Source organism: Lepidochelys olivacea, assembly GCF_965140295.1.
Source record: "Lepidochelys olivacea isolate rLepOli2 genome assembly, chromosome: 5".
NCBI classification, from domain to species: domain Eukaryota; kingdom Metazoa; phylum Chordata; order Testudines; family Cheloniidae; genus Lepidochelys; species Lepidochelys olivacea.
The window spans coordinates 105,800,495-105,818,393 of NC_140415.1; positions in this window are offsets into that span (position 1 = coordinate 105,800,495).

Below are 17,899 nucleotides of genomic sequence, written 5' to 3' on the forward strand. Positions count from 1 at the left end.
ATTACATTTACAACTGAGAATACTTATCCATGTCAAAACTGAAAGACTACCGTCCTTTTCAGAGTCTTGCCTTATGTTCAGGGAGACAAATTCTGGGGTCCTAACTCACATTTTACTAAGTCTTGATGCACTGAGTAAGTGCAGACTGAGACGGTGAGATTTTCAGTCGCACTTATTATTGGTTTAACTCTGTTCCCATTGAAGTTCATGGGAGTTTTACCACTGACAGCAATGGAAGCAGAGTTTAACCAATGCTGAACACTTTGAAAGTCCTACTGTAAACTGGCATGAGTTTGCCAGAGTTGAAAATAAGTAAGGACTTCAGACAAAGGCCCTGTGTGTGTTTCAGAAGATTCATAGGATAACATACTCTTCTGTTTGCTGACTGGTAAGAAGATGTTGCAACAGATTAGTAGAAGCTGGTGGCATCTGAAAGTGGGAAAGCAAACTTTCATGCCTACGCCAAAATCTTTAGGTCTCTAGGGAAATACTCCACCAGAAAGCTTGACTTCTTTGTTTCTATTTAAAGAAGCACTAAAAAAAGACAACCACGAATAAACTCTAGTCACCCTTGGCAACTTAAAATATAACAAAATTAATAGCAGAAATAATGAAAGTTCATCAGTAGAGGGCTATAAAACCCAACAACAACCAGGGAACTCAAAAGCTCAAATCCCCATCTGTCTCCAGAACTCCTACCATTACAATTCACCCCTCTTTTCAAATTCTTGTGGAAGAAGAGCTTTGCAATGTCTCCTGAAAGTCAAACGATAGGGTATTTTCAGACTAACCTGAGGAACAAACTCCAAAGCTGCATGGCCCCAATAGAGAGTGCTCTTCTGGCAGTCCCTTTTCATACACACTAAATGGGGCTTCAGCTTCAGAGCCTCTGCCACTCTCAGCTGTCATGATGGGGAGAAAAGCAATCTCTTGAAAACAGCAGAAATGTTGTAAAAGAAAAAGAAGGAAGTTCAAAAACTGGTTAAACTGGTTTGACCAAGCGTATGATGGGGTATTCACCCCACACCAGCCTAGATGGGATTAATGAGACTGAGGAGAGGCCAATTAACCAGATAGGCCACAGATGAGGGGAATTAGCTGGCCTAATTAACTCATGAATAATAATAGGACCCAGCTAGGAACAGGATAAAGGATAAAGCTAGGAACCTGGCAACAGAAGGGAGCTGCACTGAGGGAGCCTGTAGCCACTCTGGATAGTATAGAGGGAAAGAAGGGAAACTAAGTGGAAAGGTATAGGAAAAGGCTCAGGGAAAAGGTGTCAAGATTTAAAAGTATGCAGACCTTGGCTGCTGATTAAAGGGTCCCTGAGCTGAAACCCAGAGTAGAGGATAGGCCCGGGTTCCCCTATGAGCCACTGGGGAAGTGGCACAGTTTGGGCAGTGAAGGGAAGGCTGCCATCTTGGATGAAGAACCTTTGATACCCTTGAAGGGGAAAACATGGACGGTCAAGCCAGGAAGACACAGAAACCTGAGTCATAGAGAGTGAGCGAGGGAGAGAATAGCAGCAAGGTGTACAGCCAGCAGCAGAAAAGGGCATCAGACTAGTGTAGCTAATCCCCAACTAATGGCCAGCTCACTGCTAGAACCAAGTCTGCAAATCCTCCATTCCTGGATGCCCATTTGTTTTCTTTGGAAACCTTCACTGCTAAGCTCTCCCATTTGTTTTCTGGGTTGACCTTTGGTTCACTTTTCCCAGAATTTATATTGGCATGTTTGTGTTCCTTGGCTTCTGAAGTGGATTGAAAGAGCTCCAAGTCACCGCAAAGGCCTGAGGAGAGAAGGGAATATAGGAATTAACAATGTAATACCCTAACAGTATCATTTGCTGAAGCTTCTAAATATCCACCACAGAATGGACGCAGTGTGCCTAAATCACTACCAGGCACCACAAAACGGACAGGTTTTACATACTATTTTATCACCAACTTTCAAAATCTCCACTTAAAAACTGGCTTTCACTGAACTTTTCAGAATGGCCTCACCACCAGCATAGCCATCCCCAATATTGGTCCCACAAATTGCCTTGCCAGTGTAATGAACCACAGCCTTTGTGGGAACACACATCTTGTAGATGCAGCAACTCATGGCATTGTGTCTCAGCTATAGATCATTCGAATATTCTGAATGTGATGCTTGGTCTACACGATGGTGAGCTTCTGTAACAGACCTCATGTTTTTTTTTTATAACCCTGTAATGCTCTGATAATTTCTCAGTAGGGGCTCCAAAAGGAGGATATAATGCACAATAGCACTGACCTCATTCTACAAGGAACTGTTACCAAAAAATTAGCATAAGTGGAAAAAGTTCTCTGGCCTCTCCTCTCCCGTCATTGCCCCTTCTGTACACCACGGCTACCACGGTTCAACTACTGTGCTCCTGTCTAAGGCTTTGTCTGCACTAGCACCTTTATTGATAACACTTTTGTCATTCAGGGGTGTAAAAAAACACACCCCTGAGCAACAAAGTACCAGTGTGGACAGCGCTATGTCAGTGGGAGACGCTCTCCCACCAACATCGCTATCGCTGTTCACTGTTTAACTATGTCAGCAGGAGAGCTCTCTCTTGCTGGCATAGAGCAGCAAAACGGGAGACTTTTCAGTGGCACAGCTGCAATATTTGTTTATATATATTGCCTGTTTTAACCTATAAAGAACTCTTATTTCTTTTCTCAGTTAATAAATCCTTAATTAGTTTATTATAGGGTTGATTACAAGTGTTTAGTGTGAGACCTGAATTACAAATTGACCTGGGGTAAGTGACTGGTCTTTTGGGACTGGAAGCAACCTGAATCTTTTGTGATCTTTCAATTGCAACCAACTATCACTAAGTCCACCTTGCTTGGGTAGCAAGATAGACTGGAATTCCCAAGGGGACTGTCTGTGACTCCGTGGTAAGACTGTTATAGGACATGCTTTAGGAGTTCATACTTGGTATTAGGTTGGTGAAATCTAGTTACAGAACATACAAGCACTTTGGGGTCTCTGCCCTACTTCTTGACAGTCTGCCCTGAGATTGGCACTCATGGTCATGAACCATTCCAGGCAATGTAACAGACAAGCTTGACATCTCTGGATGTTGCTGCTATGATAGTGGGCACATCACTTACCCCACACCTAATTCATTGTGCCATCAGATGCCATAAGATCTAAGGAGTAGAGTACTATTCGACATGAATAATGGTATCAAAATTTGGACATTAAGAAATAGCACAAGTACAGTGCTATTATATTTGTCAATGCATTTATTATTCAGTAGTTTAAGACCAGTCTGTTGCACTGTCACAAACCTGTATTTTCTGGGAGAAATCTACAGTACTGTGGTGAATGTAGCTTCCCCCCACACCCTCCCCTTTAAGTAGAGAAGTGCCTGAATTACAAATTTAAGAGACATATTTAGATCTGAACTCCCCCAGAGTTATGGCTTGTTCAGATAAAGGTTTTTGGTTCAGGCTCATTTCTACTTTATGGTTTCAATTTCATATTCTCTTTCTAAAAAAAGGGACAAATTATTGAATTTCATTCTGACCTACCTGGTTATTGACTACAGCAGAGAATATCAGCATCTCTGAAAAGTGGAGCAATATTTAAAAAACATCCCCAAAGTGCTCTTGGTCTAACACTGTGCAAAACACAGCAATTATAATAGCTTGCCACCTTGACTTCTATCCCTGCTTTTTCATTGCTGCTTTGAACTAATGTATTTTCCACATCTTATTTTGGTCTGATGATGCGTCCCAAAGGTTGTCAGGTAAATAAAATGCTATTTAATCTTTGTTTGCAAAAAAAGACACAAACCCTAAGTTTCCATATGAACATTAATTGCAAATGCTTTGTGTGCTTTGCTGGATAGAACAAGATGGTTGACATAGAAAATATAACTCTGTTACAGGGTAGTAGGTTCTTGTAAGTACTGTATCTTGAAATGTGTTTAAGAAGCTAATGGAATTAGTTGGCTATAATTAGGGCTGATGGGAACAGCAGATTGAAATTGGCATAATAAAGCATCTCATTCAGTTGAGCAGCTTTTTAATGCTTCCTTCTGTGGTCAGAAGTTGTCTGATCAGGTATGTGCATGGGCTATGCACTGCATGTAATGGATGTCATGAACTTTCTTGGAGTGCTTCCCCTTATGACACATGCTCAATTACTTGAAAAGCTGGCATTCAAACAAATTAATCTTAAAAATACCATTTTAAGGAGCTTTCAGAGCAGAAGAATTATATTTCCCTTTGGTTGCTTGAAGTGGAAAAGTAAAAGTCCTAGAAGGCTACCACTGCCAGGACCACTCCTCCCCCTCTTGAGACACCTTCAACTCATTATAATGCGCCTTTCTAGGATCCCAGCTGGCCATTCCTTCCCCTTTCAACTCCCCCTCTTCTGCCAGAAAAGGTGCCAAAAAGTGCCACGCTTAAAGTTGTGTCCATTTTCTTATGTCTGCTTTCCATTTCTTTATTCTCTACTCTCTATTTCTCCTATCTCCACATGTCAATCATTGATTTCTGTGCCTTTGCTTTCTCTTGTGTGTGCATCATCTGTATGGTGCTGCTTTCCATCTGTATCTCCCTGCTCCATGTGCATTTAAGGGTGAGTCTGCTATGTCTTCCATTGCAGAGGGAAGGAGAAGAGGGAGATCTTTTTCTGCTTTTTCTACCAGTTTTCCTGATACAGCCCCCATTCCATGGAAGGAATGGGGGGGGGGGGATCTTTGGCTCCAACTGTGGACCATTGTCTGAGCATCAACCACCTGATACTGCAGCACCCCTCCCAGGACAGCCTCCCAGAGGCTGGGGGTTTTGCTTCCTTGAGCCCACTTGTTGCATGGAGCGGGCTTTCGCTGTGAATTCTAATGGATTCCCTGCTGCCATGTAGAAAGGAAAATACAGACAATGTTCAGACAGATAAAAATGTGTGGTGGGGTAGCATGGTGCCAAAATGTACTCCTACGTCAGACCTCTGCACACCAGCCAAACTGGCAAATTTTTTGTTATAAAGCGTAGGGTGAAGCAACAAATTTTGTACAAGAATTGGTTTTGCTGCAGTGCTCTGACTTTTGCAAAGGAAATAAAAACCAGTACGATGCCCTTCTCAGCTGGGTCAAGATGATGTAAAAACATATGGAACACATTATGCTATAGTCCTAGGCCTCTAACAAGGCAGATTAAGGAAAATGAAACCTGTTAGAAGTCTGCACAAGGTTTAGACAACTATTTGTATTGGGAATAATTACAAAGCACCTGCTTGGATTTCCTTAACAAAATACTGAGGACTACATTATTCTCTCAGCTACCCTAACATAAAATGCAGAGTTACTTCACTAGAGCCACTGGCATTATTCTGGGTTTACAATGATGCAAATGAAAGCAGAATTAGGCCCTCAATATTTGTTCAAATGAAGAAGTTCCAAGCAGAACAGAGATCGAAAGTTCTTTCACTATGGGTTATTTCTTCAGCAGACAAAACCAGACTAATTAAAGTAGTGATTAAAAAGGTGCATGCTACAATATTAGTGTGGTACAAGTGGATGATATTTTTCAGGTGAAACTTTTTTTAAAATGCAGATTAAGGTCAATGAAAACATTTTGCAAACTCCAGGCAACTTCACCCAATTGTTTTGGCTGGAAAATTGCTGAAAACAATATCAAATACTATATGTCAACATTTTTTAAATGAAATGGTTCAATTTTTCAATTCAAGTCAACTTTTGGGTTTTAGTTTTTTAAAAAAAGGTTAAACCTATTGTTGAACTTGAAATGCTTTTCTTTTTTGATTTGGCCAAATGAACCAAAAAAACAAAGCAAACCAGTTATTAGAACACATCTAGTCGTGAGAGTGCACACACTTTCATGTGGCCCCAGCTACTGCTAGCAAATCAATAAATACCTACTTCTTAGTTAGCACTTTTCATCAGTAGATCTCAGACCACTTTGCAAAAGACGTCAGTGTTATCCCCATTTTACAGTTGGGGAAACGGAGGCACTAACAGATTAAAGTGACTTGCCCAAGGTCACAAACTGGGCTAGCGGCAGAGCCAGGAATAGAACCCAGTCCAGTGCTCTATCGACTAGGCAACACTGCCTCCCAATAGTAACATGACTGTTCATTCAATAGCTTAGTCAATGGCGGAGGTTCTGGAACCATTTTAGACTGTGTTCTACATCTTAATAGAAGGATTGCCTTGCGGTTGGACCTTCCCTCCCACTGGCAATTGAATGGCATCCATGAACGAACGTAAGCAATTGATTACATGGAAAAGGAATACTAATGAAGCATTTAATGCATTGTCAGCTACTGTTAATGCAGTTTCGCTGCTGGAAATTAGGAGGAGAGGAAGCACCATGTGACCACTAGCCAACTCTCTGCAGACTATCGGCTGCCTATGGGTAGTCCACAGACCACAGTTTGGGAATCACTTGTCTATGTACCCCTACTGAAAGGCAATTAAAGGTCCAATCCACCCTGAAGTCAAAGGCAGCATTTCTACTGACTTCACTGGGAACAGGCTTGCACACCGTCCCCACATGACTTTAGGTACTGAAATAGACATCAGACAAATTCCTTATCTAACCATAAGAAGCGCCCTTTTCATTTTTAAAAGTATTACTTAAAAAATGTTTTAACCTGCCAACCATATTTGGTACTTCTCACTTTTTTTCCCACTTAACATCATAAAATGAGCCATTTTGAAGTTTCACTATCCACAAAGATCTTGACAGTAGTTAAATACTGCAGCAGAACGAGTTATTTTCAGTGTAATAAGCCTGATTCCTATTTTCGTAGTAGGCTTCCAAACAGCAAGCAGGTTTGTTTTTTTTAAGAGAAGGCACGTTAGTAACTGATTTTTAGGCAATTGTTTAGGACTGAAGGGTGAAATTAATCAGTTCCCCCATGAAAGTGCTAAAACCAACACACACAATCTGAAATGGTTTGGCAGCAGTAACTTAAAATGTAAATTCTGAGATTTCTGAGTCTTTACTAGAAGTTGGAGGTAACCACATATAGTGCGGGCCTGATTCTTGAGCTTGTGCCAGCGACTTTGCACCATTCTGGGACGCAAAGCAGGTTTAAACCAGACAGATCCAGCCCTGACCAGATTCCTCCCACATAAAGGGGAGGCATTCCATGAGGACAAAGGATACGGCCATCCTGGGCATCTCTTATTTTACTATATTTCAGCATAAGAACATACATAAGAACAGCCATATTGGGTCAGACCAAAGGTCCATCTAGCCCAGTATCCTGTCATCTGACAGTGGCCAATGCTAGGTGCCCCAGAGGGAATGAACAGAACAGGTCATCATCAAGTGATCACTCCTATACTAGGGTGTTTGATAATATATAAATAGCAGAGAGTGAGTGAGACTTTTTTTAACCTGTAAATCATGAGAAAATGAATGTGTAGAGTGCTGATAACATCATTTACTTTATCTTCCCTTGTCACACTGAAAAACAATGTTAAGACTTTGTACATTTTATTTTTAGAGACAAAGAAAGAACGGTTGGACAAATACCATAGAGATATTAAAACTATTTATTTATTTTGCTGAATACATGCTCTACAGCCAATCCTGCACATCTCAAAGCATCATTTTGTAGCTTCCTATGTTAGTCACAATGGGCCAAATTCCGTACTCAGTTACACTTCAGATTTTCCTCAGTTTTGGTGGTACAAAAGCATTGACATCAAGAGAAAAGAATATGGCCTATTAGATAGTATGTCTTGTCTGGTGAGGAGATTGCACTTTTTGAAAAAAAGCTGCACGCTCTAATGCAAACCTTTGAACCTAGTTTTAAAGCTATACCCTATTTTGGGGAAATGTAGGGATTGCCTAAATTTGTCCCGGAGGCAAAACTGCCATTGACTTCAATGGGAGTGGGATTGGGCCCAATATTTGTTTGAAGACACACACTTTCTTTTGATTATAAATAAAGTGGTCATTGTAACATTGCCCTTCGTACTTTTTTATAACTCCCACTGACCTCAGTAAGAGCTGTGAAGGTAGTTTATTACCTTTTTTGTTGTTGTTGCTTAATTTCATGTCTAGCTCCAAGATTAATTCATGTGGTCCTTGGCAATCTCAATTTCTTATGCTGTGTCACAAGAGTGGCCCTATCCAAGTTAGAGTGAGAGAAGTACCCTTGTGCTCACTGGTTAAAATTCACGCCAGCATAAAGTCTATGCAACCACTAACACCTCACTTAAGACAATAAGCAAAGGGGTCAATTTCACTCACACTCCAGAACCATACCTGATGGGAAATACTGCAGATAGAAGTTCTAAATATAGAGAATTATATTAATTCTTAAAGTGAAAACAATATTTTAATATAAGAAAACTTGGAAAAGATGTCTCATATAGAGCTTTCTTTTGATCTCAGAAGCTATTTGGTATGACTTATTTTCCTTTTATAGTCTTTCCTTTTTAAATGGTTAGAGCAGCTTGGCAGATGGGTACCTGAATCCAGCCTGAGACAGTGGAACGAACTCCCACAGGAACTGAAACAATCGCAAGCTTCACACCTTACAGTCCAGCTCCACTCTTTGACCGGAGTTCTCTAACATAAGCACATAGCAGTGTGCACATTTTTAACAGTCACCCCAAATCCTACCCAATCAAAACACATTTCTCCCCATGGGAAGAGGATGAGAGAAAGACTAAACTACGTATGATGAACATTAGTCACATTGGTTAACGCACTTCAGGAAGACACTCAGATGTTATGGTGAGGGTGGTATGGGAACCTGGACAAAATAGAAAAAAGTCCAGAAGCCAAACTGTGTAGCGCGTAAGGATTTTCTCCAGCTTCTTTTCTGCAGTGATTTCCCCTCCCTTTAAAAACCAAAACTTAAAGACAGACTTTTGAGTCTCTATTAGCAAAACAGTGCTTTGTCCCAAGATGACTCCATGGACATGTCTGGTATAAAAACTATTTATTAGTTATCCCGTAGTAGTGCCTGGGAGCCGCAGTCATAGACCAGGACTCCACTGTGCTAGATGCTGTACCAATACAGACAAAAAGACAGTCCTGGCCCCAAAGAGTTTACAATCTAAGTAATTAATGTGGCCAAGGTGTTACTGAGTATCTCGGCAGGATCCACCACAAAGATCTGAAGGCACAGAAGGCTGTACACCATTTCTGCTGCCGCAGGGCTCCATTCTTCACATTGTCAGAGCATTCCAGATTTCCCAAGACCGCTTTCACGTGTCTCATATATAAAGTGACATTAGTGCTGGCCAAAGTTGCCAGACTGACACAGACTGGCAGACTTAGATCCTGTGTAGGAAAGAGAGAGCGTCACTTTGGTGTCACTTTGACAGCATGTTTCAACCATGACCTGAAGGAACCGTTATATGAGGGTGAAAGGGTGTTTAAGTCTTCAGATATGTAAAATCCTGCTGTGACTGCCAAAGAGGGTGTCAATTAGCGCCAGCTATAGTTGTAGTTTGTCCCTTGCTCCTCTGGGATTTTAAACTGTACTCCCTTCGCTTGTTCTGGAACGCCACTGCTCAGCCCATGACACCTGCTATTGCAGCACCATTTGAGTGGTGCTGTTTCAATCAATTTTTTAAAATGTCCAATACAGCCTATTTTCTCAAACTCTCCTTAGTGCACTTCAAGCTATAATTTAACATTTTAAATACTTAGCACTTGCACTCCTGAACACATGTAGTGCTGTTTTTTGTCCTGATGCGCTGTTTCAGCAGAAGAAGCAAACAGTTTTCAGGTATTAGCTTGCCAAGGCAAATCATAAATTATGCTTAAGGAAAAAAAGCATTACAGTGCTTTAATCATTTATTGTATAATGAATGTATATTTCAGCTACAATGAAACATTTATAGGTTTACTGAAAGTAAAATGATTAATAAAATATAAGGGAAGTTGAATAGTGGCACATTTGGTATACAGCAGTTTACTGGTGATATACTGCATAGGACTTTTAAAGCACTTAAATATACTGAAATTTCATGTCACAAAGTCCCATACTTGTATTACTTCATTCCGCTGAGTAGCCCAATGAATAGGATGTTAACAGAAATTCACTGGTAAAACGTTACATGAATGATACAAAAAGACTGCCTCTTTTTATCAAGACAATAGTAAAATTTAGTCTGGCACATCATAATGGTAAAATTTAGTCAAACACATCATTGTTTTTGTTTGGTTGTTTGTTTTTTGCTTGTTCCCCCCCACGCAGATATGACCCCATCCTTCCCCCAGCTAGCGTGGAGCAACAAGCCAACCTGTATCCCATACATTTACATAAGATAGAAGTAGCCAAACCTACTGTAACATAATGTGCAGTTTCTGAAGCCAGATGAGGCGGGAAATGCAATATCTTACTTTCTTCTGTTGTTCAGGCATTTTGGGTCCATAAAGTGTGGCTTTTGGTTTTGACATACAAGAGTAGGAATGCAGTAGAGACTGGCAGTTGCAATGCTATGAATGCTGCCAATGTGAATCAGTCATTGCCTGGCACTTATGCAATACAGGAAGAATATAACCAAATCTATCATTGTCTGGCCCTATGCATTAGAAAAAGACACAGTGTATGTGTATCAAGAACAATATTTTAAACATGAGCCATCCAAGTAGCTGTTTATTGATAGCTTCTGCACATGTGATTAAAGAGCTGCAGGGACAGAACTTTAAAGTTGGAAGTAAGATTAAAACTTTATCATGAATAGTCGACTGGGCTAGTGAGCACATGGCCTGCTTCTCTCCATATGCAGACAGCATAGGTTGTGTTCCTGGAGTTTTCCTGACAAAATATATTAAACAAAAAAATCTACAGTGTTGTCTTTCTTTCACAATAGAAACTAGCAGCAATTATATGATTGTAGAAGAGGATTAAAACAAAAATGGTCCAACCAAACCTTCAGGAAAGTCAAGCTCTGAATGAAAAAAGAAAATATTAGAAAATAGAAGTAAGGTTTTCAGGAAAGCATCAGCTAGCAAGTAAAGGGCATTATTTCTCCATGTGGCAGAATTAGAGCTCAAGATGTTTTGAGTTTGATAGAGAAGCAGATTTTAAAAAGTAATGTTGCTCATGGATAAATTAGATGCGCACTGTGCACAAAGAGAGAACACTGCATAGCACAGGCACAAAGGATTTTTCTCACACAAGAAATCAGAAAAAGGGTACACCTATTGATGTATTTGTAACTCATTGAAACTGGCTACCAAGTCATGTGGAGTTTGGAGGTTTTGTGAATCGTTTTATGATATATGGAGTTATATCAGACCCAGTGCATGCCAGATTATGAAGAGAAATGGGATCCAACGTGCCCTTGATATTTGCAGAGGATGCAAAAATGAAAGAGTAACCACATGAACAGAAGGAACTGCACATTCTGTGCAACAAAAGGCTTTCTTGGGGAAATATAGCAGAGTGAGACCGCACATACACACAGCCAGTCTTGAACTAATTTTATGATCAACAAGCAGAAAGAACAAACATCCTATAACTTAGCTCCATTGCTCCTTACACACAGGATGCCCCAAACCTATGAGAAGAACAAATACAGAGTAAATAAGGGTAGGAAATTGTATATTCAATTAAGTGAAAAGCAAGCAAACTGGAACATGAAAAGGTGGCATTACAATTCAGCTGCTGGTGAATAAAACCATCCTCTAAGACAATAGTCTGCCATCGTTTGAACAACATGACTGGAATTGTAGCAAATACAATTATTTCTCTCAATGAGCTATAGCATGACAAGGCACTTTCCCTAAGACACAGCAGTGTTAGTTACAGACATGCTGATGTGTGAGGCTTCAAAGGAAGAGCAAAATGTTGACATCAATAAGAGTTACTGCTGCTCAAACCTTCTTAGGCTCGAGCCCTCATTTAGGATAATAACTACAACTATCTGGGCAATTTAACTTAAACTGTGTTTTGTATAAGGAAAGAATAGAAGAGAATACTGAGTTTTATATTGTTGAGTCTGACTCATGAAAAGTTCTGGGTTTGCCAATAGTAACAAACATAAATGTAGTGTCAATATTTTAAAGCGGGAAGCAGTGAATGCTGACACGTTTACAGAATACCAGAGTGTATTTGAAGGTTTGGGTGTTTTCCAGGAAAACACACCATAAAAATGAACTCAAATATTATATTAGGAGAGCGACCACTGAGGAAGGTAATTCTGGCATTACAAGGCAAAGTGAAAAGACACTAACTGTACAGGAGAATTGCAAGTGATAGCAAAAGTGCAAGAAGCTGTAACCTGAGTAAACACCATAGTAACGACATAAATCTGGAAGGAGTGAAGTAAGAATTTGTCTAGACTATAGAAATATAACTAGAGTAATAAGGCATGAGCATTTTTAACTACCTATTGCTGAAGAAATAACCAATAAGCAAATGGAGAATTATTAATATTGTTAGATGCTAGAAGTGGAATTTGGCAATGTCATCTGGATGAAAAAAAACTTGAATCACTAGACTGTTAAAGACACCGTAGAGAAGATTCAGGTTCACCAGATCCCATGTGGTTAATAAGTTCAAGGTTTGAAATACATCATGGTATAGAAGAACTTTGAAAGCTAAGAATGCTACATTAGTTACATTTTAGTGCAGGGGAGCTACTACACACTCTGCTACAGGAGACTGAAGTAAAAATGGAGATTCAACATTTTACTCACATTTTGACAAAGGAAAGGTTGACATTAGATGCCACCACTATCGCAACCACCTTTTGAAATTACTTTGCCACTTGCAAGACAGATTTGCAAAGGTTTCTCGGAATGATAACACCCTGAGGAAGTTTTATAACAAATACATCAACCATAATTACATCACAGTGACAATTGTTAGGGTCAGAACAAGAGTTTATCAAGATGACAGTGCATGAAATGACACATTCTGAACAGAAAGTGCTGATAAAAATACTTGGTTTTTAAAGTGCGTTGACATAAAAGAAAGGTTTTCCTGCCACTGGACACAGATTTCATAAAATAAGCGATCAGGAACAAATTCACTACTGGTGTAAACTTTCACTCATTCTGCATCCATTTATTCCAGCAGTGAATTTGCTTGGGGCTATTTTTTGGAAACCTTCTGATAAGCAGTGCTCCACCAAATATACAGAGATAGCTTCTTAACACCCCACTAATACCAGCTACAAGATGGATTATAGGCCATGAAAGGGTTTAAAAAGTAGCAGATGTGCTCTCAAGAGCATATTTGCATTGGGAAGAAGGTGTAAGTACAGAGGGAGCTGATGTCATGGTACATCCCGTGATATCATACTTAATCTAGGGATTAATCTGTGGAGCTTCTCTGGATTTACACTGCAGCGACTAGGAGCATAAATTGGCATTGAACATTTCATTCAGTCACACCAAATGCTAGCCCACTGCAGAGTCTGAGATAGACCATACTATAAGGTTGTTCAGATTAAAACTCTGAACTAACTGTTGAGTAGGGCTTCAGGGGGGAAACAAAGTGCATGGGATGGGCCATGCAGATCTTCCTATCCCTCCTATGATCTCTGAAAAACATGAATGTCTGTATATTCAGGGTTTATGTGAGGATCCTTTGTTGGTTACACAAAATAACTGTTTTGTTGCTGTTTTTTATCACGACACTGCAGAATGTCTACTTTAAGGATCTGCCGTCCAGCTGAACCAGTAAAACTGGTGACAGGCAGGTTGAGTGCATGTGTATCTCAAGACCTACCTCATCCTAGAAACCTTGCTTCTACCATCCAGGGACCCCTGTGCCACCTTACATGTGCTTATCCGACAGTGCTCACGCGTAAAAGCAAACATGCAGGATGGCATGGGAAGAGGGGGTATTACTTGTCTGAGAAATGGAAGAAGTGGACCATATCATCCTAGGTGCACCTTGTTGATGATCACCAAAACCATCTTTTACCTACTCTTCTGCCTCCTGATAGCAGGGGAGTCCTAGTTTTCACTTTGAAAGTCATAGAATATCAGGGTTGGAAAGGACCTCAGGAGGTCATCTTGTCCAACCCCCTGCTCAAAGCAGGACCAAGCTCCAATTTTTTCCCCAGATCCCGAAATAGCCCCCTCAAGGATTGAACTCACATCCCTGGGTTTAGCAGGCCAATGCTCAAACCACTGAGCTATCCCTCCCCCAATCTTGCTACACTACTCATCTTGCCACCCTAATCATATGAGAGGGCATACAAACGCCAACAGAGACTACTCCAGTCATTGGGTTTTAGTTGCGCCTGTGCAGCCACTCCACAATCTAGGGAGAAAGGACTGGGGGCAGGGATCGGGATTTGGATCCTTTGATTACACTGAAGCCCATTGCCAAACTCTGACTGATTGAACTGGGGCTGGGATCTGCCCTCTCTCCCTCCCATCATGTTGAATTACAAAGACACAAAATAAATAAGAGCCTTCAAAATAAGCACACTTGAGAAGGGTTCCTGGAGAAGTGAAGTTCTTGTTGAACAGAAAAAGAAGCTCTCTGTTTTAACAATAATTGCTTTCTTCTTCAGGGATTATTGTAAGAGAAAGGCATCGAACACCAGGCTTCTGCATGCTTCCTCCGCTCATCCCCTTCATGTTGAAGGCACCTTGTAACAGGTTTTGGGTTTTTAACTGAAATCTTTGTGACAAAAATCACTGCCCTAATTCTGGTATGAAAGTAAGTTCAGAGAAAGAGTTTAAGTGCAACTTCCCATATGCTTCCAGCAGAGAGCTGCTGACCAAGCATATGCTTCTTGCAACAGCCAAAATTATAAATGGTGCAGCATACTAGCATCTATTCTGTGGAACCTAAATTTGTTATAGTGCTTATGAAATTTACCAGTCACAGAACTAGAAACGGCCCAACTCCTGCAAGAGATCCAGACACCAATTTTCTACACTAGACTAAGGTAACTTGGGCTTTTTTACGTAACACATCAAGAAACCATAACATGACACAAACTTTCAGCCACTTCCTACCTGCTCTGGCTGTAATACAATGTCTTGGATGTGAACAGCTCTCTGTGTTCCATTTCCACTGTTCTGCTTGATTCTGAGGCGTAAAACAGCCAGAGACAGTTTAATGTTTTTATTTATTTAGATCAGAAAAGCAAGGATATAGAAAATGAAGGCAGAGGTATAGGTGGGAGCAGTTTAAGAAAAATAATAGATTTTTTTAAAATGGTGTACAATAGTTTACAAACTTTTTGTTTTTATAACAGGCAGAACTGGTAATGACACCTATACTTAAGGCTGCCTAGCACTTCCCATTGTAAGTCCCAGTTTTCAGATGCTTATAACTTTGCCAGACTTTAACCATTTGGGCTGAAAATTTTCATGCCTCGGTCTGCTTCATGCTCAGTGCAGATGAACTATTCAGAGTTTTTTAACTAGCAAACCTCTCACAAGTTCTAAAGACCATGTGCACATGGAGGTTTTCAGATGCTTCTAAGTAAATCTACTCTAGATAGGTTTTAATAGGGATAGAAAAAGGTCTCTCTCTTACCTAAGGACCATTCTGCAACCATATTTCAAGTCTGGCACAAAAGTATTAGAGTTGTATCAAGAAACAACAGGAAAAATAAAGCATAACTTTGGCAGAACTATCTGGTTTTCAGTAGCCTTGCGCATGGGAATGACTGAACCATTTTCCTGGGGGGTCAGGATGAGCTGTACAGCCAGTGTGTACTGGTTATATGTGCCACAAAAAAATCTCCTATATTGAAGGAACCCTGAAATAGTTGGTTAAGAGAAATTTCCAGGCACTTTGCACCAGTGGCTCATGCACATGATATTTAAGAAAACCCACAAGAGTCTTTTATTCCAGATAGTCACTCCAGTGGGGCACATTGGTAACCATACAGAAACTCTTCCTTCACATAACATCTTCCCCAGCTGAACTGAGCATCACTGAGAGTAAAAAATACTTTTTCTTACATGGAGGCTGTACAGAAAAACACCTGGAAAAAAATCCATGTGGTATCACAATTGCTAACTTCAGATATTAATTCATATTTCCTGAATGTCAGTCTTTATTTCGTTTTAATTTCCTTCATCAGGACAATATGATAATTTTGCCCAAAAGAACATGGGAAGCCAACAAATTTTAAATACTGGTTCATATGTTGTTTATTCTCTTATGAACACTTAACAGTTTATTCTCTTACGTTACTTAATATTTCATATAAAATGTTACATTAAAAGAACATTAAAGGTGTAAAATGAGCACTCAGGAATCTGGAAATGTCAAAGTTAAGGGCTAATCTGATACTTTAACTCTGTTCTCTTGTTCATATGCCATTTACACAGTCTTCAAGTACATGATCATGTTAAGCATATGGCTTTTCTGTAGCACTCCAAAGAGTACACGCACATCAAGTGGATCTGATTCAAACTTCCTGTGGTTTGCTTTTATTACTAATTTAAATACCATTACAGGACACATTGAATGGTATCTGGCATTTGCATGGGTGTTGGTGGAGGGGTGGGGAAATTAGCAGTTAAGTTAACATTAACATTAACAAGTTAACAGCTAACATTCTTTGGGCCGGATTCTAATCTCCTTACTCACATTGAGGGGCACCTTGAGGTCAATGGGCTACTTGTGAAGTAAGGTGTAAGAGTATCTAACCTTGCACTCTGGGAGCTGACACTTCCTACTAAATGTAAAGAAAAAGAACAGTGAAAGAGAATTTTTTATTCACCTACTGTACTATGTAAATTATTTTTAAATAATTAAAAATTAATATCTGAAGAACAGAAATTCAAGAGCCCAAAATATCTTGATGAAATCTCAGAGATCTAACTCAATCAGATCTGTGCCTACAAAGTCCATGCCTGATTCAATCCTGTGTTATTCCAGTTTCATGTAGGTGTAATTCTGTTGAGGTCAGTGGAGTCATTCTGGTATCAAACAGCTAATTCCAGCATCAGAGGTGAATCAAGCTCTTAGATTTTAAGAATGAGCTTTTGTAATTATTTATTTGAGCAAAATAATTTTTTTTCAAATTTGAGTAACAAATAGATTTATATAACATATGATTTGTTTATTACCTTGAATGTTCTGAATGTAAATAATTAGGTCTCTGTTCTGTATTCAGCTCTGTATGTGAATACACCCTGAATATTCAGAATATGAATATTAAATTTGCATTTTCTTCAGAGTATGATTCAAATTTGAAGACAAAGCCAAAGAACCTTTACTAGTTTCACTGGGATTGACATACTATTCACAATGAAACTATCAATGCAGAGAAAAAAGTTATTCAAAAACTTTTCAAAATAAATTCTGCCTTCAGATACATGCACACAACCTCCTTTGACTTCAGTGGGAGTTGTGTGTGCATATTAAAGGGCAGAATATGGTTCAATGCTTTACTGGTATGGGGAAAGCCCATTATTGTATCAAACACAACACCCAGATTTGTTCAGAGACGAGTGACTTGAAAGAGAACTATACACCTACTGACTATACACTGAAATTGAGTAAGAAGGCTAATGCTCTGACAGCAGTTACAGCTAAATGTCTGATAGTCTACCTGAAGATCATAAAATACATCAGATAAATGAAGATAAGTAATGTTCTGTGAATAGGGGACAAGATAACAATATTTGAGGATGTCATGAGACATAGTTGCATGTAAGTGAACCTTCAAACATCATGTACCATAGTTGTGCCTAATGGATTGGCGTAGCAAATTATCCAGGGGGAGGTGTATTTCAGAACACCCTGGCTGCAGCATTTGCTGTAGAATCCACTCCTCCAGACACAATTGTGTTCCAGGCTCTCAGTTTTTATATAACGATTACATTTCTAGCCCTCATGTTTTTGAAAACAAGTTTGAAACTGTGAATCAAATGCAATGCAATGGTAACTGCTTGAGTCCGTAGATAGTCTGAGACAACAGATCTAAGACGTGTAAACCAGCTCT